Raw genomic sequence first — 26,059 nt, forward strand, 5'->3', positions numbered from 1 at the left:
GGGATGTATATATATATATCTCGAAGGTCTCTACTTCTTTTGTAGGGTCTGATGGTGTAGTGGGTTAAAGCATACTAGTTATGGCAGCTACTGGAAGGTAGTTGTGCTTTCTGGGTTCGAGTCCCACTGGTGGGTGTTGTCCAAAGATTGTTATCTTCACTTGTGGTTTATGCAAGTATAGGCTTATAAGCTGGACACGAGTTCTCTCACATTGACAGTGGCTTGACGAAAAATGCAGACTAACCCCACACTCATCTGGTGCCCTCGGGAAGTGGAGATATTTGGGATGTATATATATATATCTCGAAGGTCTCTACTTCTTTTGTAGGGTCTGATGGTGTAGTGGGTTAAAGCATACTAGTTACGGCAGCTACTGGAAGGTAGTTGTGCTTTCTGGGTTCGAGTCCCACTGGTGGGTGTTGTCCAAAGATTGTTATCTTCACTTGTGGTTTATGCAAGTATAGGCTTATAAGCTGGACACGAGTTCTCTCACATTGACAGTGGCTTGACGAAAAATGCAGACTAACCCCACACTCATCTGGTGCCCTCGGGAAGTGGAGATATTTGGGATGTATATATATATATATCGAAGGTCTCTACTTCTTTTGTAGGGTCTGATGGTGTAGTGGGTTAAAGCATACTAGTTATGGCAGCTACTGGAAGGTAGTTGTGCTTTCTGGGTTCGAGTCCCACTGGTGGGTGTTGTCCAAAGATTGTTATCTTCACTCGTGGTTTATGCAAGTATAGGCTTATATATATATATATATATATATATATATATATATATATATATATATATATATATATATATATATATATATATATATATATATATATATATATATATATTATTAAATATGACCGAAAAAGTAAGATTAATAATTCTAACACGAATTTTCTCAATCTTTCGTACATTTCTTTTCACTGTTGGAGGTAAATCAAAAATCAATTCTCCAAAATTCATTTTTATTTCTAGTCTGACGCGACACGAGCGCGTTTCGTAAAACTTATTACATTTTCAAAGACTTTAGTTCACAAATACACAACTGAATAGAACTTACGCATCTCCGATTTTATATCTACATTTGAGTGAGGTGGAAGGGGTGATGTGGCATTAACACAAGACAGAACAAGATGTGGCATTAATAGGATATTAATTTCATCAACACAAGACAGAACAAAAAGTGGTATTAATAGGGTATTAATTTCATCAACACAAGACAGAACACGAAACAATGGATATTGAATAGAAGTGTTTGTAGAAAGCCTATTGGTCCATATTTCTTGATGCTTCTATATTGGAGCGGAGTCTTGAGGTGGGTAGAATTCTACCCACCTAATTAATACCCTATTAATACCACTTTTTGTTCTGTCTTGTGTTGATGAAATTAATACCCTATTAATGCCACATCTTGTTCTGTCTTGTGTTAATGCCACATCACCCCTTCCACCTCACTCAAATGTAGATATAAAATCGGAGATGCGTAAGTTCTATTCAGTTGTGTATTTGTGAACTAAAGTCTTTGAAAATGTAATAAGTTTTACGAAATGCGCTCGTGTCGCGTCAGACTAGAAATAAAAATGAATTTTGGAGAATTGATTTTTGATTTACCTCCAACAGTGAAAAGAAATGTACGAAAGATTGAGAAAATTCGTGTTAGAATTATTAATCTTACTTTTTCGGTCATATTTAATAATATATGTCTACAGGAAAGACTGCTACCAAAATATACTAATATACTAATATATATATATATATATATATATATATATATATATATATATATATATATATATATATATATATATATATATATATATATATATATATATAATATGATAATTATTAAGTTCTCACCAGCACCGCTCCAGTGCCAGGTAAGCCCACTACAGGCTCACCATAGCCCGTACTACTTGTGCCGCTCCTGTGCCAGGTGAGTTACGGGCTTACCATAGCCCGTGCTACTTGGAACTTGTTCCGAGTAGTAGAATCTATAATAACAACAACAACATATTAAGTTCTATATTATAATTAACAGGTCATAAGTAAGAGCCAAGTATTGCATCTTAATCTGTTTAAAACTAATAACAACTAATGATACAACCCAATAACAGAGGTCTATATAATGATTACATATACGAATTAAGCAATACCTGGGTATTTAAACTTATATTGTATATAACAATAAGAATCATTAATTTAAACATGTAAATTTACATTACATAAATTTAAAAAATGTCAGAGTAAGGCATCTGTTAACAGATGATAGAAATACTAGCAGGAATTATGGCCTGGTTAACAGCAATGAAAGCAATATTCTTCAGAATAATATAAATTTTGGAATCAGACTAATATAAATGTAAAATACTGGATTTAAAATGCCAGCTTCAAGCTAATCTAGCCTAACTGCTGAAGTTAGGTTAGAGTAATACATATTTCTGACTCAGACAATTATTAATGCCAGAGTCAGGTTAATACAAAACTGGATAGTTATCTTCTTATTGTAGGACCAATAAGGGCTGTACCTGCTTGATGGGGTTCTGGGAGTTCTTCTACTCCCCAAGCCCGGCCCGAGGCCAAGCTCGACTTGTGAGAGTTTGGTCCACCAGGCTGTTGCTTGGAGTGGCCCGCAGGGCCACATACCCACCACAGCCCAGCTAATCCGAAACTTCTCTTAGAAAACAGTCCAGTTTTCTCTTGAAGATGTCCACGGTTGTTCTGGCAATATTTCTTATAGTCGCTGGGAGGACGTTGAACAACCGCGGACCTGTGGTATTGGAACTGTGGTGGATATGTTGACCTGCAGGCTGCTCCAAGCAATAGCCTGTTGGACCAAGCTCTCACAAGTCATGCCTGGCCCCAGGCCGAGTTTGGTTAGTATAAGAATTCCCAGAACCCCATCCAGATACATAAAAACGAAAGATGGCACTGGCCTCAAATCAGGCCAGTGCCTGATTTGAGCAAATATACACAACGAAATCTAGCTGAAATAAATCCCGATCAGGCTAATATAAATTCAGAAGTGATTGATATAATTGAGTCATGATGCAAGATAACCCAAAAATTATTGGTACTTATTTCTTTATTTATTTATATCTACAAGAGTTCTTACATTCTTGTAAAGCCACTAGCACACATAGTGTTTCCCAGAATACGACCCGCCAAATCGTTTGACAACCAGGTACCCATTCACTGCTGGATGAACAGAGGCTACAGTTAAGGATTGGAACCTGGTCAATCCTCCCCGGCCAGAATATGAACCCAGGCCAAAGCACTAGCAAAGCGCCAGGCAAGTGTATTACCACTGCGCCATGGCATCTGGTTGAAATCAAAGAAATCATTACTTTGATATTTCTACTTTGATATTTACTACTTTTAGGTAGTAAAACCTAAAAAAAAAAAAAGCCCTAAACAATTCTGAATATTGTAGGGAATCTGATGAGCTTCCTATTCCTGGAGAATTTTTTTTTTCTATTATTCTTATTAATAAAATTATCTCGAGCACATCTCAAACTGCTTTTTACATCTTACTCCAATTTTTATATGATTATAAATAAAAAATGTCCTTAACTTGGCTACAGAGGTGTTATATTTTATCTATTTTATCTTTTATCTATCTTTATCTATTTGTCTATATTTTATCTATAATTCTGCTAGAATTTACCTACTTAAAATTATCTGTTAGATTAAGGACCTGCTTGAAACGCTGGGCATACTAGTGGCTTTACAAGATTGTAAATACTATGCTATGTATTCTCACAAACTCAATGTACCTTCTTGTATATAAATAAATAAATAAATAAATAAATAAATAAATAAATAAATAAATAAATATACAGTATTTCTCAATATAGCCTAAATGAAAGGCATCTTACTATTCAGATATGCAAAAACACATCAAAAACTTTGTTTTATCTTACATGGTAAAAAAATATAGATTGTTTTATTTATGAAAGAAGTAATCCTTAAGCAATAGACAAGGTCAACTGTTGATTCACAGGGTCATGCAATTAACTTCGAAGATTTAAACAATTTTTGCCTGGGTTTTACATGTATGGTGCAAATATGGATATAATAGGTCTATGTGGATGTAATAAAGTTCACTTTGACCCATGAAAAAAATCCTGCTGATATTTCATGGTACGGATGTGGTTATTGTCATGAATGTTACTAGGGGAATTGGTCATCATCAAATGATGACTTAAACAACTATTGTCTGGGTTTTACATGTAAGATGCAAATATGGATAAAATAGCTGTCTATGGTTGTAAATAAAAAAAATACTGTACAAGTGATAAAACAATCAGTGAAATATCGGAAAATAAAACAGGAAGCGTTAAGAAAGTCGAGCACCAGGCAATGACAAGTGCCAGAGGCAACCTTGCAGAGTGCCACCTCCCAGTGAAACGATAAATATTACCTTTTTTTTTTTACATTTTGCATACAAATAAATCATTCAATAATGAAAAGTTATTTTTGGGAATTTGTTTATTTTTTGTGCATAGGTGAGTATGACCATTTCTCTGTAGCCACAGTCTAAGGGTTAAAGTTTTCTACACTGGCTGCTTCCCTTGTGCATGTTGGTCTATGAGAATCATCTAACTTATACAAAAAACAAAAATTAAAAAACCTATTGCTGCACAGCTTTACCTTCCATACTGAAGTGCTTTTACTTGAATTTACCTGAGGGCCACTAACACTGGTGGTCTCGACGAGGACAGGAAGCTGGTGGCTGGCTGAAGGTCCCCCCCCCCATTTGCCTTGATGATCTTTTCCAGTTGGACTTTAAAATTTACCAGAGTTTTGGCATTTACAGCTTTGGCAGGTAAGTGGTTCCATGAGCTTATAACCCTGTGGATAAAAAGCATGTTGTCAGTCCTACATTGTGGCTTGTTGATCTTAAACTGTTGCTCACAGAAAGTATAATAAAAATACCGTAGAGGTGCTTGCCCACAATACCTTTGTAAGACATCCAACTGACAAGGGGATTGCACAATATTTTCAAGATAAAGCTCACAATTTCAAAATTGTATATTGTATTAATGGGACATTAATGCACTACTAAGTGCTTTATTATACTCAGTCTCTGGATCTTCTACAATCAAAATATAGTTAGCCTATGATTGTGCCATTTTAATGCATGGGGACACTGGGTAGTTGCCCAGGGGCCCCATGCTGCCATATTGTTCATGAGAAATCTCTTGGCAGCGTGGATAATTTCTCGACCTCTCGCTGGAAAGGTCTGGGATTCAAATCCTCTTTCAAATTATATTTGTGTATAACTATCTGACTGTAATACTGCACTTTAGCAGATTTGTGAAGCCCATAATCTGGGTAGGCACCTCAGAGCCTACAATGCTGTTAATTAAGATGGCCCTGGCCTATTACCCAAATGTATCATCAAGTGGGTCTTCACATGTCCTAGACGACCGAATCTTTTTCCACACTTTGGACACTCATGAGGTTTATCACCTGAATGCACTAGCATATGTTTTATTATAGCTCCACGTTCTCTAAATCTTTTTCCACACTCGGCACATTCGAAAGGTCTTTCATCTGTATGCACCATCCTGTGTCTCTTCATATTTCCAAGATGTCTGAATCTCTTCCCACACTCTAGACACTGGAGAGGTTGATCACCTGTATGTACCATCCTGTGAGCATTCATATTTCCAAGACGACTGAATCTCTTCCCACATTCTAGACACTCGTAAGGTTGATAACCTGTATGTACTAACATGTGTGTCTTCAAATGTTCAATTTGACTGAATCTCTTCGTACATTCTGGACACTCATGAGGTTTATCTCCCGTATGCACCATCCTGTGCCTCTTCATATTTCCTAGATGACTAAATCCTTTCCCACACTCTGGACATTGGTGAGTTTTCATCTTCTGTATGATTGGTGTAGATTGCATGAAGGTTTTCTCCTCCAGATGACTACTCGAGTAATGTTAGATGTGTTGCAATGGAGAGTCAGTGTTGATGGTTAGGTTAGGCTGGAATGTTGTTTCTTGGAATTAGACTTGGTGTGAACACTAAGCAGTGAACTGATGCTTAATTTATGAAGATTAAGCCACCCAAGAGATGACTCTGGGATCACTGGTCAGTTGGTGGCCTATGTTTGGAGTGAATGAGATCTTTGATTGTGAAAGGATTGTTGTAAAATGAGGCTAGATGTGTCAACGCAAGTTTAATCAGGTGGTCAGCCGGTCGGGTATCAGGTCTTCCTGGTTACCGAGAGGGTTTTGGTCCTGGTGTTCTGTATACTGTATGTTGAGCGTGCATTTATATTGTCAGTCTTACTCTGTGGCTGCTATCGTGGGGGGGGGAGGATACTGCTTGACAGTATTAATGAGGGAGTCCAGTTGCTGACGGTGCTGCTTCTTTATGAGAGGTAAAATTTTCATGAAAGTGTTCTCCGAATGACTGCACAAGTGGTGGTGATGTGATGTTAGATGTGTCACAGTGGAGCGTCAGTGTTGACCGTTATGTAAGCCTTGTGTGTTCTTTCTTAGAGTTAGACGATATTGACACTTCGCGGTGAATGTTTCTTCTTCTTTATGATAGGTGCAGTTTGTGTGGAAACATTAATGTTATTGTTGATTATTGTAATGACGGTGATCGCTTACACTCCCGTTTCAGAATTTTCATTTTCTTCAGAGAGTAAATTTTGGGTAAACCTTAATATTTTTAGATTGTGCTACGAATGTTATACTTGAGTACTGTAAGATCTCTTATTGATTATGCTGCACCTGTCATTTCTTGTTTTGGTAAAGGTAGGATGGGCAAGTTGGAGAAGGTACAAAATGAAGCAATGAGAATTATCTTAGGATGCCCAAGAAATGCTATGATTGAGATAATGAGGATGGAGTTGAATCTGCAGAGTATTGGGGATAGAATTTCAGAGATAAATGTAGCCTCTGCCATTAGATTAATGAGAGGTGGGGGAGCTAATGAATTAATCCTCTCGGTTCAAAAGGTGGGAAGTAGTGAACAGTGTATGATGAAGAAGAGAGTATATATGAATAAATTATGTTATAATGTTATAAAGTATGATGTTATTACAGAGTGTGTTGCTGTGCCCAAGAGAAAATTTACACCACCATGGGAGGATTGTAATGTAGATGTAGTAATTACTCCCTTGCATAAGAAAAAAAAGTATGTATGAAATAGGAGAGCTGAGGGCAATATATGATTGTATAATTAGACAACTGCCTACGGAAAACACTCTACATGTATATTGTGATGGGTCAGTAGAACATAAGAACATAAGAACATAAGAACAAAGGTAACTGCAGAAGGCCTATTGGCCCATACGAGGCAGCTCCTATTCTATAACCACCCAATCCCACTCATATACTTGTCCAACCCGTGCTTGAAACAATCGAGGGACCCCACCTCCACAATGTTACGCGGCAATTGGTTCCACAAATCAACAACCCTGTTACTGAACCAGTATTTACCCAAGTCTTTCCTAAATCTAAACTTATCCAATTTATATCCATTGTTTCGTGTTCTGTCCTGTGTTGATACTTTTAATACCCTATTAATATCCCCCCGGTTATGTCCATTCATCCACTTGTAAACCTCTATCATGTCACCCCTAACTCTTCGCCTTTCCAGTGAATGCAACTTAAGCTTTGTTAATCTTTCTTCATATGAAAGATTTCTAATTTGGGGAATTAACTTAGTCATCCTACGCTGGACACGTTCAAGTGAATTTATATCCATTCTATAATATGGCGACCAAAACTGAACTGCATAATCTAAATGGGGCCTAACTAGAGCAAGATATAGCTTGAGAACCACACCAGGTGTCTTGTTACTAACGCTGCGATTAATAAATCCAAGTGTCCGATTTGCCTTATTACGAACATTTATGCATTGATCCTTTTGTTTTAAATTCTTACTAATCATAACTCCCAGATCCCTTTCGCAATCCGACCTCGCAATCACAACACCACCTAGCTCGTATCTTGTAACTCTATCATCATTACCTAACCTCAGAACTTTACATTTATCAGCATTAAACTGCATCTGCCAATCCTTTGACCATTTCAAAACCCTATCTAGATCAACTTGAAGTGATAGTGAGTCCTCCTCCGAATTAATTTCCCTACCGATTTTCGTATCATCGGCAAATTTGCAAATGTTGCTACTCAAACCTGAATCTAAATCATTTATATATATTATAAACAACAGAGGTCCCAGGACAGAGCCTTGAGGCACTCCACTTACAACATTTTCCCACTCTGACTTGATTCCATTTATACTAACTCTCTGTTTCCTTTGGTATAGCCATGCCCTAATCCAGCTTAATATAGCACCCCCAATACCATGAGACTCTATTTTTTTAATCAGTCTTTCATGTGGCACTGTATCAAAAGCTTTGCTAAAGTCAAGGTATACAACATCGCAATCCTTACCACTATCAACTGCCTCAACAATGCTAGAATAAAAAGATAACAAATTTGTTAAACATGAACGGCCATTTATAAAAACCATGTTGCGACTCAATTATTAATTTATGTTTTTCAAGATGAAGACGAATTTTATTTGCTATTATAGATTCGAGTAACTTTCCGACAATAGACGTTAGGCTAATTGGTCGATAGTTAGACGCAAGTGATCTATCTCCTTTCTTAAAAACTGGTATCACATTAGCAACTTTCCAAAACTCTGGCACTCTGCCTGACTCTATTGATTTATTAAATATGGTTGACAGTGGGTCACAAAGCTCCTCTTTGCATTCTTTAAGCACCCTGGCAAACACTTCATCCGGCCCTGGGGATTTGTTTGGTTTGAGTTTTACTATTTGTTTAAGAACATCCTCCCTGGTAACTGCTAAACTCGTCAACCTGTCCTCGTCCCCACCCACATAGACTTGTTCGGCTGAAGGCATATTGTTAAGTTCCTCTTTAGTAAATACAGATACAAAATACTTATTAAAAATACTACTCATCTCTTCATCACTATCTGTTATTTGACCTGTCTCAGTTTTTAATGGACCTATCCTTTCCCTAGTCTTAGTACGATATAACTGAAAAAACCCTTTGGTTTTAGGGATGTAGCTAGGGATGGGAAGGCAGGATGTAGAGTCTTGATCAGGGAGTACACTGACATCGGCACTGTAGATACTGTTATTGGACGCCGCTTAACTGACAATGTCTCTTCAACGCAGGCTGAACTCCAAGGAGTATTAGCAGGATTACAGGAAGTAGTCAAATGTGGTAAAAATGCTTGCTTCTTTATTGACAGCAGAGGAGCGTTAGAGTCTTTAAATAGCAGACGCCCAGTATATCAGAATATTGTGATAGAGTGTAGAGAGAATGTTAAGAGACTAGAAAAAACTGGGTATAAAGTAAGATTCATGTGGATCCCTTCACATGTAGGAATACTGTTGAATGAGGTAGTTGATGACATAGCGAAGAGAGCCGCGGAAAAAACTCTTGTTGATGTTGTATGTCAGTTAACCTTGAAACAAATAAAAACAAGACTCAAGGTGATTCAGGAGGGTGAAGAAATGATAAAGAGAATGGCAATGGTGGACAGTAGTAGCACACTTAAGAATTATTCAATAATAAATACAAATTCGTCCTTCACTTATGGTAAAGGAAAGTCTACTTGGAAGGATTCAATTTACATGAGATTACGATTAGGATATAAATATATCTGGCAATACGGTGTTGATGTCAGTGAAAAAGATAAGGAGTGTAAATTATGTAGTATGCCGTACGCCCACACCTTAGAACATTATGTATTAGAGTGTCACCTTATTGAAAAATATAGAAATAAGGAAATAAATAGTGTACCACATCAAATTGTTTGGATGTGTGATAATGGTATAATAGACAGTATACTTAGGAGCTACAAGAATTTTGCCCCAAGAATGTAACAATTATATGCTGTACTTGCTGTATGCAATGTTAAATGGGATTCTTGTACTGTTATATGTCTATTTGTACTCACTGAATTTGTGCGCCCCTTGAGGGACTAGAAGTAGAGGGGGGTAGAAATAGCCTAAGCTACTCTATCCCTTTGAGATGTATTTATTGCTTATCTCAATAAACATACTTGAACTTGTAGCTAGGTTCCTTGCCCGTCACGTTCTTACTGCATGCCCGTTTCTGCCCACCCTTATACTGCCTTAATACTTCCAGAACCGACTACGGAAGGCGCACAAGGTACACCATTGATGAACAAGGAAAAGGGATGGAGCCCGAGGGCAGACTACTGCACCCATGAGGTCGACACACATTCCTAGTTACAGCGGCCAGCAGCCGCGTTCGCCCTTCGGGGTTGGGGGTTCCGCGCCGCTGGCCCTCGCGGGATTGGGGGTGCTCCGCCGGAACCCCCAAGTGATAAGCCTGCAGATAGCTAAGAAATATTCCCATGAATTGTAATTAGTGTAATTAAATTAATGCAACTTTCATTTACTACCTATGGATGTAATTATTAATTGTAATTGATTTCTACTTTATCATTAAGGATTATTCATTATAATTATTCCTTAATACTTTATTGTTATGCACTAGTCAATAATTATTTATCATTCATCCTAATTAGCTATTTGATTCATTAAAAATAATTGCTTATCATTATACTATTTGTTATTATTATTTATTATATAATAATAATTAATTTATTATTTTATTATATATTAATTTATTATTTACCATTATAAAATAAACAAGTCCCCAATCTGAGCACGTTTTCTTCCAACCTCAGAAAATACTAAGCTATGTATTCTCACAAACCCAATGTACCTTCTTGTAAATAAATAAATAAATAAATAAATAAATAAATAAATAAATAAATAAATAATAAATCACCTAATGCATCTGTTACTGTTACCACGGAGACTGCCACTATTACCTAATGCATTTGCTCACCTAGCAGTACGTAGGTTCCCAGAAGTTAGCTTGTTGTGGTGTTGCATCCTAGGCGAGATCTAACACTGTGGCTGCTTGTTCCCTGACACAATGAATTTTAATGAATTATTATATTTATTAATTATTAAGTTAACGTCATCCAGAAATATTAACACGTACCCAAAATTTGTGATCTGAAGAAAATGGTAAGTTTGAGAAGGGAGTGTAAGCGACCACAACAACAATCAACACTATTATGAGTGAGTTAAACCATTACACAAACTGTAACTATCATAAAGAATAAAAAGCATTAACCGCCAAGTGCTCGCATAAAATTTAACTCCAAGAGATAATCCTCAAGGCTTACTTAACCAACATTGACGCGCCACTGTAACATATCACCACTCGACATTACCACTCGTGCGGTCATCCGGAGGAGTAATCCTCCATACAAACTGCATCTTTTTTTTTTATCATAAAGAAGATGAAAACTCACCAGTGTCCAGAGTGTGGGAAAGGATTTAGTCGTTTTGGAAATATGAGAAGGCACAGGATTGTACATACGGGTGATAGACCATTTGAGTGTCAAGAGTGTGGGAAGAGATTCAGTCAAATTGAACATATGAAGACTCACATGTTAGTGCATACTGGTCATCAACCTCACAAGTGTCCAGAGTGTGGGAAAAGATTCAGTCGTCTTGGAGACATGAATTCTCACAGAATGGTGCATACGGGTGATCGACCTCTCGAGTGTCCAGAATGTGGGAAGAGATTCAGACATCTTGGTAATATGAAGAGGCACAGAATGTTGCATTCAGATGAAAGACCTTTTGAATGTGCCGAGTGTGGAAAAAGATTTAGAGAACGTGGAACTATAATAAAACATTTGTTAGTGCATTCAGGTGATAAACCTCATGAGTGCCCAGAGTGTGGGAAAAAATTCAGACATCTTGGACATATGAGGAGCCACTGGCTGGTACATCCGGGTGATAGACTAAAAATTTTGATTGTAGAAGATTCAGAGAATGTTAATGCATAATAAAACACATATTAGTGTCTAACACATATTAGCTACGACAGGGTAAAACCCTGTCGTAGCTCAGTCGATTAATGCAGTGTCTGGGATGCTCCCGGACGCAGGTTCGAATCCTCGTCACGGCCCTTGTTCATTTGATGCATCACGTTATTGTGATCTCTGTGTGAAACCTTTGAATTTTCTGTGTTCAAATTTATTTGAATAACATTATGATTTTTATTTAGGTTATATTAAAAAATGTATATAAAATATAATCTTTGTAGCTAAGTTAAGGATATTTTTATTTATAATCATATTATTAAACATTGAAACAAGGAGTAGAAAACGGTTCGAGATGTGCTCATGATGACACCTTTTATTACAGCACTAACAAGAATAATACAAAAATAATTTTTCTCTGAGAATGGGAAGATCATCAGAGTCCTTACAGTCAACTTTTTGAATTCCATTCTTTTATATATATATTGCTTATGCCTTTTTTTTACTTTTTATTATAGATTCGAAATATAAAAGTAATTTTTGTGTTATCATTCTTTATGACTGATTAGTGTTAATCACTTCAAAATTTACGTTAACTTGATTGGGATTTATTTCAGCTAGACTTTATCATGTATATTTACTCGAATGAGACAGTTATTAGTGCACAAAGAAATCACATTAACATGATGTATCAATGAGAAAATCAGTAGGATTTCTCAATGATACTCACTCTAGACCTCTATACTTGTGGTGTAGTGGTCTAGAGCATTGTCTGGGAGTTCCCTCAGCTAAACTTTGAATCCTCCTCATGGCTCGTATTGATTTTCTCTGTTATTAATCTGGCCTAACTTCAGTGCTCATGTAGAGCCATGCCATGCTAACTTCAATGCCAATGACTCTGGCATTGATAAATGTCTTGAGTCAGAAATATATATTACTCTAGCCTAACTTTAGCAGTTAGACCTATATGGTATTTATATTAACCTGAATCTAGCATAATAAAACCAGTATAGCATTTTGCATTTATATTAGTCTGATTCCAGAATTTATATTATTCTATAATAATAATAATAGTTTATTCGGGTAAAAGTACATACTGTACATACAAAATGAGTTACAAGCAGATTGTTTAATTTCTAGATAGAGCTAGTATGCTATGCCTAAAGATACTAATATGTACAGTGTTTCAGGCAAGATATGGGGAAACAATTTAAAAACTAAGATGTAAAACTTAATGAGATCAAAAGCATGAATTAAACTGAAGTAATTCTGTAGAGTTTTATTTTCAGTGTTGTTAGTCTGGGCCTAATTGCTAGTATTTTTATCTTGTGTTTACAGATACCTTACACCGAATTTTTTTTAATTAAAAAGTTTTCTTTTAAATTGGTGATTTTTATTTTTATTTATAAGTTTAAGTACTCCAATACTGCTTAATTGTGATATACTGTATAATCATTAGACACCTCTGTTATCAAGTTCTATCATTAGTTTTAAATATTTATAGAGAGAATAAAGTGCAATGCTTGGCTCTCTCTTATAATCTGCTAATTATAATATAGAACTACCTAATAATTGTTGTGGCATTCATGGTCACTGTCCATTCACTGTAACAAGGAGTGTTATAGAACTTACTTGACAACTGTCAAAACATACATGGTTTCATCAAATCAAAGTAACTGAGAGTATTGTTTTAATTAGCAAATGAATGAGCTGTGTCACATTGTTTATTTATCCTTTCATAATTCTTAGATTTAGATTGTTTTATTCAGGTTAAGGTACATACATTGAAGATGAGTTACAAACATAATGTTGAATTTAATTATAGAGCTAGTACATGCAATACCTGATGCCACTAATACAAGGGAGGAAGAACTTAGAGGAAAAACAGTGCAAGGTATGATGAACCAAGTCATATTGAAATGCAAGGAGGCTGAAGATAGATTTATTCCAACAATAAAGGAAAAAAGCAGGAGGGAATATAATAACCCATGGTTTAATAGACAGTGTCAGGAAGCAAAGGTGAGAAGCAGGTGGGAGTGGAGGAAGTACAGAAGACAAAGGACAGAGGACAACAGGATTAGATGTAACAGAGCTAGGAATGATTACATTAACATAAGACGAGTGTCGGAAAGAAATTATGAGAATGATATTGCAGTCAAAGTGAAAAAGCAACCAAAATTACTACATAGCCATATAAGAAGGAAGATGTCGGTAAATGACCAAGTGACAAGACTGAGGGAAAACAGAAGGGGCATATACAGAAAGCGACAAGGAAATCTGCGAGGTACTGAATGCAAAATTCCATGGAGTGTTCACAACCGAGCCTGAGCAGCTCCCATTGTTAGAAGAGATTACCCAAGATGAAAGACTATCAGATATAGAGGTGACAGCAGAGGATGTAATGAAACAGTTGACAACACTGGATGCAAATAAAGCTGTTGGACCAGACAAAGTATCACCGTGGATACTTAAAGAGGCAGCGCAGGCTCTCAGCGTGCCTCTGGCAATGATCTTTAATGAGTCACTTATGTCGGGAGAATTGCCCAGTTGCTGGAAGGAGGCAAATGTCGTACCGATTTTCAAAAAAGGTGATAGGGAGGAGGCACTTAACTACAGACCCGTATCACTGACAAGCATCCCCTGCAAAATACTTGAAAGAATAATTAGGCTAAGACTTGTTGAGCACCTGGAGAGCATTGGGTTTGTAAACAAGCACCAACATGGGTTCTGGACAGGGAAATCATGCCTAACAAACCTTTTAGAATTCTATGATAAAGTAACAAGGATAAGGCAGGACAGAGAAGGCTGGGCAGACTGCATATTTCTTGACTGCCAAAAGGCCTTTGATACGGTACCGCACATGAGACTGCTATACAAACTTGAGAGGCAGGCAGGAGTAAGCGGAAAGGCCCTAGTATGGGTGAAGAACTACCTAACAGGAAGGAGCCAGAGGGTAATGGTAAGGGGCGAAAAGTCGGACTGGCGAACAGTAACAAGTGGAGTACCTCAAGGATCGGTGCTGGGACCAATCCTCTTTCTAATTTACGTAAATTATATGTTTACAGGAGTGGAATCATACATGTCAATGTTTGCAGATGATGCAAAATTAATGAGAAGAGTTGTGACAGACGAGGATTGTAGGATCCTCCAAGAGGACTTAAACAGGCTGCAGAGATGGTCAGGGAAATGGCTACTGGAGTTTAACACCAGTAAATGTAAAGTTATGGAAATGGGATCAGGTGACAGGAGACCAAAGGGACAGTACACAATGAAGGGGAACAGCCTACCTGTAACGATTCGAGAAAGAGACCTGGGAGTGGATGTGACACCTAATCTAACTCCTGAGGCACATATAAATAGGATAACGACAGCAGCGTACTCTACACTGGCGAAAATTAGAACTTCATTCAGAAACCTAAATGAGGAAGCTTTTAGGGCACTTTACACTGCCTACGTGAGACCCGTCTTAGAGTATGCCGCGCCATCATGGAGCCCCCACCTGAAGAAACACATAAAGAAACTGGAGAAGGTTCAGAAGTTTGCGACGAGGCTTGTCCCAGAGTTACGAGGGATGGGATATGAAGAGCGGCTGAAGGAACTGAACCTTACGACACTAGAGAAAAGAAGGGAGAGAGGAGATATGATAGGGACATATAAAATACTCAGGGGAATTGACAAAGTGGAAATAGATGAAATGTTCACACGTAACAATAACAGAACGAGGGGACATGGGTGGAAACTGGAAACTCAGATGAGTCACAGAGATGTTAGGAAGTTTTCTTTTAGCGTGAGAGTAGTAGAAAAATGGAATGCACTTGGGGAACAGGTTGTGGAAGCAAATACTATTCATACTTTTAAAACTAGGTATGATAGGGAAATGGGACAGGAGTCATTGCTGTAAACAACCGATAGCTAGAAAGGCGGGATCCAAGAGTCAATGCTCGATCCTGCAAGCACATATAGGTGAGTACACATAGTGTTTCGGGTAAGGTGAGGGGGTGGGTGGGGGGAGGAACACTTAGACTAAAACTTAATAGTAATTGAGCTTAAAGTATAAATTGTGTTGAAAAAAGAAAAAAAGGGAGGAACATGGCAGAAAATAGCAATTCTACAAGTTGGTCAACAAACAGCATTGTTTAAAATAGAAATGAGTTGACATTTAGGGTGTAAGGTAGGTTACATGGAGTTTATTAGGTAGTACTTAGTTTTTGTCTTCAACTGGTTGAGAGAGGTACAGCCTTTGACATGATTGGGAAGGTCATTCCACATTCTGGGAGCCTTGATTTGTAGAGCATTTCTAGTTTGATGAAGTCGTACTCTTGGAATATCAAATAGGTATTTGTTTCTGGTGTGGTGCCCATGGGTTCTGTTACAACCTTCTAGGAAGCTTTTAAGGTCAGGATTGACATTACAGTTCAGAGTTTTAAATATATAGAGTACACATGAGAGGATGTGCAGTGATTTTATATCTAACATATTCAGAGATTTGAGTAAGGGTACCGAGTAATGTTTGGGGCCAGAGTTAGATACTGTTCTAACAGCAACTTTGTGTTGAGTAATTAGAGGACGTAAATGATTTTGGGTAGTAGAACCCCAAGCACAAATACCATAGTTGAGATAAGGATAGATGAGAGTGATAGAACGTCATTAGGGCAGGGCGAGGTACATAATATCTGATCTTAAAAAGAATGCCAACAGTTTTAGAAACTTTTTTTTGCTATACAGTATTTATAATGTGTCCCTGGAAATTCAGCTTGTTATAGATGAGGAAACCAAGGAATTTACCATCAACTTTGTTACTAATTTGGATATTGTTTATTCTTAGATTAATTTCATTTGATTTATTACCAAACAAAATATAGAAAGTTTTGTCAATGTTAAGGGTGAGTTTGTTAGCAGAGGGTAAGTTTGTTAGGGTGTAAGGTTTTGTTAGGGTGAGTTTTTTTGTATGTCATAAAGAATTGTCATAATTCCTATTCATTAGGGAAATTAAGGAAGCAATTATATATTAAGAGAATTAAATAATATAGTGTTTCGTTTTTTTTACAGTTTTTAATATTAAATAATATTATTTATTTATTTATGAATATACAAGAAGGTACATTGGGAATGTGAGGATGCATAAAATAGTAATTACAGTCTTGTAAAGCCACTAGTATGCACAGCGTTTCGGGCAGGTCCTTAATCTAAGAAAATTTTAAGTAGGTAAATACTTGCAAAATTTATAAAAAAAATTATAACAGTTACATGGCAAGAAAAAAAAAAGATGAGAGAAAATTGTAGGTACAGTATATTAAAGCACACAGGTAGCTAAGATTGATTGCAATGACAGTTTGAATGGTAGTTGACAAAAATTGGTAGGCACAATACAGCATATAGCTAGCACATAAAAGAAGACAGCAATGAACACAATGATAAGGTTGTTTGGGTTAAATACATAAAAATTAGGAGATTGGGTAACACTAGGTACAGAGCAAATTTAAAGCTCAGTGTAGGAAACTAAGAAGATGAAATTAGGTACTTTTTGCTTTGGCTTTTAAATAAGGCAAAAGTTTTACAGTTTTTCAATTCACTAGGGAATGAGTTCCATAGACTAGGTCCCTTAATTTGTATAGTGTGTTTACACAGATTAAGTTTGACCCTGGGGATATCAAAAGAGATATTTATATCTGGTGTGATAATGGGTCTTATTACATCTGTCCAGGGAGAGTTTCAGAGCATGGTTTGCATTTAAGAACAGGGTTTTGTAAATGTAGTTGACAGGAGAATGTGTGGAGGGAGTTAATATTTAGCAAGTTTAGGGATTTAAACAAGGGAGCTGAGTGTTGTCTGAAAGCAGAGTTAGTTATTATTCTGATAGCAGATTTTTGCTGCGTGATGATGGGCTTAAGATGGTTTGCAGTGGTAGACCCCCCATGCACAGATACCATAATTATGATAGGGGTAGATTAGTGCATAATATAGTGAGAGGAGAGCAGAGTTAGGAACATAATACCTGATTTTGGAGAGTATACCAACTGTCTTAGAGACTTTCTTGGTTATGTGTTGAATGTGGGTGCTGAAGTTGAGTCTCTTGTCTAGGAATAGGCCAAGAAACTTGCCATCATTTTTATTACTGATGTTAATGTTGTCTATCTGTAGCTGAATTGCATTTGATGATTTGCTTCCAAATAAGATATAGTAAGTCTTTTCGATGTTTAATGTTAGTTTGTTCATTGACATCCATAAGTGGACTTTTTTTAATTCATTATTCACAACATTATTTAGTGTATGGGGGTTGAGGTCTGAATAGATAAGGGTAGTATCGTCAGCAAACAATATAGGTTTGAGAATATTAGAGACATTAGGCAGATCGTTTATATATATAAGAAATAGAAGAGGTCCTAAGATGCTGCCCTGTGGCACTCCAACGGTAATTGGTAGAGTGGAAAAAGTTGTATCATTGATGGTTACATATTGGTGTCTGACACTAAGATAGGATCAGATGTAGTCATAAGCAAGGCCTCGGATTCCATAATGCTGGAGTTTAAGTAAGAGGTAGTTGTGATTAACAGTATCAAAGACTTTTCTTAGGTCAATGAAGAGTCCAATCGGAAACTCATTTTTGTCAAGGGCTGAGTAGATTACATCAAGGAGACTAATGATTGCATCGTTGGTGCTCTTTTGGGACCGGAAGCCAAACTGGCAGGGGCTGAGTATGTTGAATTTTACGAGGTAGGAATAGAGCTGTTTGTAAATAATTTTTTCAAATATTTTTGATAGAATGGGTAGATTTGATATTGGTCTATAATTGTTTATGTCCGCCGGATTGCCTCCTTTATGGACTGGCGTTACTCTTGCTTTTTTGAGGATATCAGGGAAGGTGTGTCACTATAGATTTGTTGAATAGATACAAAAATTCACTGCTGGGTGAACAGAGGCATATGGTTAAGGATTGGTGTCTAGTCAATCCTTCCTGGCTAGGATATGAACCCAGCCCAAATCGAGTGGTGTCTTACCACTGTCACAGGGACAGCACTTTGTAAACTGTTTACCTGAGCAAATCCACAAGGGCCATGATGAGGATTTGAACCTGCATCTGAGAGGATCCCAGACGCTGCCTTAATCGACTGAGCTACGACATGGTAAAAGAATTGCAACAGCGAAATCATCCTGATTTACCAACGGTTCCTGCAGTCTCTCCAAGACACAAACCAGGGTTTTACGCAGTTCCCCCCCGTCATATATAACGCTTTGAAATTATCGCTAACCTGAAGCTTGCTGATCTGGAAAACGCCCTAATTCGGCCAAAATAATGTCCAGATAATATATTCCTATCAGGACAGAAAATCCATAGAATCCGGATGACTGGACATTTGTCCGAATACAAATAGGCAGCGAGTTTACTGTATATGCTGGCGTATAAATCAACATTTGAAGCCTAAAAATCTTTAAAACCAGGGGTTGACTTACCACTGAATATAAAATGTGAACCTTTACCACTGAGAGATAAACAAGTGAAACGCCTGGCCTAACACTCGTTGCACACCACCACCAGGGAAGGAAGGCGTCGGGTTGGGTTTAGGCAGGCTGGGAGGCTTCAGGCAACCAGGGAGGCTGAAGTGTGTGTGGGTATCAGTACTGGGTATGAGTGTGGTGAGTGTCAGGAGTGTGTATGAGTGTGGTGGGTGTCAGGAGTGGGTATGAGTGTGGTGGGTGTCAGGAGTGGGTATGAGTGTGGTGGGTGTCAGGAGTGTGTATGAGTGTGGTGAGTGTCAGGAGTGGGTATGAGGGTGAGTGTCAGGAGTGGATATATGAGTGTGGTGAGTGTCAGGAGTGTGGTGGGTGTCAGGAGTGTGTATGAGTGTGGTGGGTGTCAGGAGTGTATGTGAGTGATCTAGCTGGGTCGAGGGAGGGGGAAGACGTATCGTGCGCGCTCCGTTAAAATTGTGACATTAACCGGGATTTCTTAGGACTACAGCCATGGATTACTGATTACAACCATAACAAAGTGCATAGTGACCCGCTGGAAAATTGAAAACAGTTATTAACAATTGGAACTTTGTGTTAAATAGAGAATAAACGGGAGACCACGTGTGAGCCAGTAATTACCTAAGTGTAATTACCTAAGTGTAGTTACAGGATGAGAGCTACGCTCGTGGTGTCCCGTCTTCCCAGCACTCTTTGTCATATAACGCTTTGAAACTACTGACGGTCTTGGCCTCCACCACCTTCTCACTTAACTTGTTCCAACCGTCTACCACTCTATTTGTGAAGGTGAATTTTCTTATATTTCTTCGGCATCTGTGTTTAGCTAGTTTAAATCTATGACCTCTTGTTCTTGAAATTCCAGGTCTCAGGAAGTCTTCCCTGTCGATTTTATCAATTCCTGTTACTATTTTGTATGTAGTGATCATATCACCTCTTTTTCTTCTGTCTTCTAGTTTTGGCATATTTAATGCTTCTAACCTCTCCTCGTAGCTCTTGCCCTTCAGTTCTGGGAGCCACTTAGTAGCATGTCTTTGCACCTTTTCCAGTTTGTTGATGTGCTTCTTAAGATATGGGCACCACACAACAGCTGCATATTCTAGCTTTGGCCTAACAAAAGTCATGAACAATTTCTTTAGTATATCGCCATCCATGTATTTAAATGCAATTCTGAAGTTAGAAAGCATAGCATAGGCTCCTTGCACAATATTCTTTATGTGGTCCTCAGGTGATAGTTTTCTATCTAGAACCACTCCTAGATCTCTTTCTTTATCAGAATTCTTTAAAGATTTCTCACATAATATATAGGTTGTGTGGGGTCTATGTTCTCCTATTCCACATTCCATAACATGACATTTATTAACATTAAATTCCATTTGCCAAGTGGTGCTCCATATACTTATTTTGTCCAGGTCTTCTTGAAGGGCATGACAGTCATCTAAATTTCTTATCCTTCCTATTATCTTAGCATCATCAGCAAACATGTTCATATAATTCTGTATACCAACTGGTAGATCATTTATGTACACAATAAACATCACTGGTGCAAGAGCTGAACCCTGTGGTACTCCACTTGTGACATTTCTCCATTCTGATACATTGCCTCTGATTACTGCCCTCATTTTTCTATCAGTCAGAAAATTTTTCATCCATGATAGAAGCTTACCTGTCACCCCTCCAATATTTTCCAGTTTCCAGAACAACCTCTTATGTGGAACTCTGTCGAAAGCCTTTTTTAGGTCCAGATAGATGCAGTCAACCCAACCATCTCTTTCCTGTAATATCTCTGTGGCTCGATCATAGAAACTGAGTAAATTCGATACACAGGATCTTCCAGATCGAAAACCATACTGTCTGTCTGATATTATATCATTTCTCTCTAGGTGTTCTACCCATTTAGTTTTGATTAGTTTTTCCAATACTTTCACTATTACACTTGTCAATGATACAGGTCTATAATTGAGGGGGTCTTCCCTGCTGCCACTTTTGTAGATTGGAACTATGTTAGCCTGTTTCCACCCGTCTGCTACGATTCCTGTACACAGGGATGCCTGAAAGATCAGGTGAAGTGGAATGCTGAGCTCAGATGCACATTCTCTCAGAACCCATGGTGAAACGCCATCTGGGCCAGCTGCTTTGTTCTTACCGAGCTCCTTGAGCATTTTTTCCACTTCGTCTCTAGACACCTCTATGTGTTCTATGTTGTTCTCTGGAATTCTTATTGTATCTGGTTCCCTAAAGATTTCATTTTGTACAAACACACTTTGGAACTTTTCGTTTAGTGTTTCACACATTTCCTTTTCATCTTCCGTGAATCTATTTCCCATTTTCAACCTCTGAATATTATCCTTTACCTGCAATTTGTTGTTTATGAATTTATAGAATAGACCTGGTTCTGTTTTACATTTGTCCGCAATCCCTTTTTCAAAATTTCTTTCTGCCTCTCTCCTCACTGCCGTGTAGTTGTTTCTCGCATCTTTGTATCGCTGGTATGTTTGGGGGTTCGGCCTCTTCCTGTATTGATTCCATTTTTGTGTCTTTCGGTCTCTAGCCCTCTCGCAATTTCTATTGAACCAATCCTGTTTCCTAGTTCTGCATCTCTGTTTTGGTATAAATTTTTTTGTGCCTTTATTATATATTTCACAAAACTTGCCATACATCTCATTCACTTCCTTGCCTAGCATCAAGTCTGTCCAATTATACTCACTAAAAAAATTTCTAAGGTCACCATAATGTCCTCTCCTGAAGTCTGGTTTTTCAACTGCTTCAACCTCCTTATTTTCTTCCAGCTTATAACGCATTGCATACTTTATTCCCAAAAAGACATGGTCACTTTTACCCAAGGGAGGAAGGTACTGAATGTCAAATATCTCTTCCTCCTTCCTGGTAAATATCAAATCTAGCATGGAGGGAACGTCCCCTTCCCTCATCCTCGTAGCTTGTTTAACATGTTGATACAAGAATGTTTCCAGGATGAGGTCTACAAATTTACAGGTCCAAAAATCTTCTGTTTTAGCTTCATATGCTTCCCAGTCTATGGATTTCAAGTTGAAGTCACCGACTATCTACAGTCGTGATCTATCGTTATCCGCTCTCGCTATAATCTCTCTCATTATTGTTATAAGACCTTCACGTTTACTATTTAGCTCCTCCTTTGACCATGTGCTGCTTGGCGGTGGACTATATGCATTTATCATCATTAGTTTATCATCCTCATAGCAGATCTCTAGTGCTATTATGTCAACTTCTTGTGGATTGGCAGTCATTATTTCCTTCACCTTTAGGTGTTCTTTTACCAGCACAGCAACGCCACCGCCTTTCCTAATTTTTCTGTCCCGTCTCCAAATTGAGTAGCCCCTTGGGAATATGACCTCATTTAAAATTACATCTTCAAGTTTTGTCTCCGTGAGTGCAACAATGTCTGGTGTCTGCAGCTGTATTACATCACTTAACTCCAGTATCTTCGATCTCACTCCATCTATGTTGGTGTATGCAATCTTCAGGAACTTGTTCCCCCTCTCCTTATTCTTCACTCCCCCTCTCTCTATTGATTTTGTTGGTTTGCCTTTATGTACCACTTTACTGGTTTGCCTACCCCTATCACTTTGTAGAAAAAAAGAATTTATTTCTTCTTCATTCCTGCTCTCATTTAAATGTTTTGCCTCGGTGAGGTTCAGTTTCAGCTTCTCTCTATCTTCTTTTGAAAGATCTCGTCTTAATGACCACCCTTTCCCATCCTCATCCCTTTGCAATTTTCTAGCATTCCTTAGTACTTCTTCCATCTGTTTGGCACCGTTTAGGGTGATCCTCAAAGGTCGATCTTTCCCTTTTACGTACCTGCCTATTCTCCTGTAGTCGCACACATTCTCTCTGTTTGTAAGACCTTCCACGAGGCCAACAATTTTATCTACTACTTTAGCTTCTTCTACAGCTCTTTCTGACCTAGATGTTATCGCCTTTTCTTTGCAGCCAAAAATGATCAGGGACTTACTCCGATCAACTGTGTTTTGCACCAACTTCGGGTTAGATGCCAATTCTTTCCTCACTTCTAGCCTAATGTTTGTTTTATCTTGGTTGCTGCAGTGTTTGACTTCCTTTACTGCTTCTTCTATTTTTTCCTTCTCCTTGGCCACTTGTGCATAAGTGAGTTGCATATCTTTCTTGCACTGTTCTATTCCCTGTGTAACTTCCTCCATCTGTGCTGACAAAAGCTGTTTCTCCTGTTGAATTTCCTTGCCTAACCTATTGTAGTCATTTATGTTTAAATTTACTTTAACTTCTTCCAAAGCTATTTTTAAGAGTTTATTTTCTTCTTCCATGGCTTTGCAATTTGTTTCCAATTGATTCTTATCCTTGCGCAAGTCTTTCACTAAACCCTCAAGACATAAAACTTTGCTATTCAAATGGTCATTACTTTCTTTCAATTTACTAATTATTTCTACATGAGAGTTCACTATAGTATCTAAATTTACCAACTTGTTATGTAGACTACTAATATCAATGCTTTCTTCATTGAATCCCTCAAAATCAAGCTCTGTTTTGTTTTTCCCCTTGATAGTGGCCATCTTGAATGTTCTTCTCTGCACTGTAAACACTAGGGCAACTTTTTCTCATCCAATTTTTCACTTCCCTTAGCACTTTCCTGTTATCTCACCTATTTTTCAAGAGCACTATACCTTTATGTTCTCTGGGACACCACTCACTACCATCAACCTGTACTACAATACTTAGGATTGTTGAAATATGCTGGAGCTCCTCTGCTGCAAGTGTTGACCCTAGGGGTGTCACCTTTTGAATCCCGTGCACGAGGTGCACGAGGCTTTGTGTATGAGGAAAAAATAGTGAACGAAGATTCGTGGAACAGTGAAGTGGAACGGGTATCACAACATATAAGTTGGAAGTGAAGGAAAATCGTGCATAGAATATTATAAATATAGAATACTAGAAATATAGAATAGTGACAAGAGGCGGCATCAGTAGGCTGTGTTTACACAAGTCACGAGGCCTACCCCAGGGCACGTCCCACAGGGATAAAATACGGAAAATATATAGTGTAATATGGAAATGTGGATCTAGGAATTAGTAATAAAGTGAGTGAGTACCATTGCAAGCCGGAAATTAGGCGGAAAATTCCTTGTAAGAATACAAGCAAAGAATAAATCAGTGTTATAAATCGAGTAACTGGAAACTGATAACATCAACCTGGGACAGCAAGAGGTCACCTGTACCGACCGGGGAACCAGCTTCGCTACCCTACGCTAAGTACCTGCCATAAAGTTTGAACAAAATAACATACATAATATTACAAATATACGGTATACATATAATATTATAAATATTAAACATATAAATATATACATATAATTTTATAAAGAGTTAAAAGGACTGACATCAACAAGTGATCTATACAGTGAACCTCAAATACAATACAATACATCAGACAATGGAGAGGTGTGGCGAGTGTTCGGGAGTACTGGGAAAACGTAATGCAGGCGTCCAGTGTTGCATCTGTAACATAAGATTTCACCTGGGCTGTACAGAATTAGCTCCAGGATGCACAAAAAGGCAAGGAATTTACTGGGTTTGCAAAGATGACAGATTAATGTTAGAGAACATAACTAAACTGATGAAAAACATTCCCAAGTCACAGAGATTATCATTGCGCACAGACAGGCTACCAGTGATATATGCGGACTGGGAAAAGACAACATTGGATAACGACCAAAACTCAGGAACAGATAGTTTAGAGAACCGCAGCAGTAGTGTGGAGGAAGAGGCTATTGTGGTACAAAATAACAGCAATATTGCAGAGCCAGGTAATATATAAACGATGAGAGCAACAGTGAAACAGAGTGCATAGATGAAGGAATTTTTTTTTTTTTTAAGATATATACAAGAGTTGTTACATTCTTGTACAGCCACTAGTACGCGTAGCGTTTCGGGCAAGTCCTTAATCCTATGGTCCCTGGAATACGATCCCCTGCCGCGAAGAATCGTTTTTTCATCCAAGTACACATTTTACTGTTGCGTTAAACAGAGGCTACAGTTAAGGAATTGCGCCCAGTAAATCCTCCCCGGCCAGGATACGAACCCATGACATAGCGCTCGCAGAACGCCAGGCGAGTGTCTTACCACTACACCACGGAGACTAAAACTGATCAAGAATTGATCTGAACTGATCAATAAAACTGATCTGAACTGATCAAGAATTGGGACGAAAAACAGAGATGGCTCCAATAAAGAGGTAGACAAGACAGTCACAGATATAAATACCTTGAAAAACGCAAAATCGGAACACATTTGCAAATTCTACGCTAAAGGAATAAGCAAATATGGAAAATTAGGAGCAAAATGTCATTTTCTGCATCCTCAAAAATGCAGGAACATGTTGGAGAGGGGTACATGCCGTTTTGGAACAGGGTGTAGATACTTCCACCCTAAATTATGTCAATTTTCAATTAGGGACAAAAAATGCTACAATCTTCAGTATCCGGAATTCCACGTGAGAGGTACACAGCGTTATAGACGGGAAGATCAATATGACACTACTGGAAATTTTTTAGAGGAAGGCAGAAACAGAGTAGTAAATATAAGAGAGAGGAACAGTCAGATGGAACCACTACAGGATTACAGAGGGGAAGGGAGATACCCAAAAGACTGGAATACAAATTATCAACAAGCACACAGGTACTACACCACACAA

This window comes from Procambarus clarkii, chromosome 77 (genome assembly GCF_040958095.1).
Source record: "Procambarus clarkii isolate CNS0578487 chromosome 77, FALCON_Pclarkii_2.0, whole genome shotgun sequence".
Taxonomy (NCBI): domain Eukaryota; kingdom Metazoa; phylum Arthropoda; class Malacostraca; order Decapoda; family Cambaridae; genus Procambarus; species Procambarus clarkii.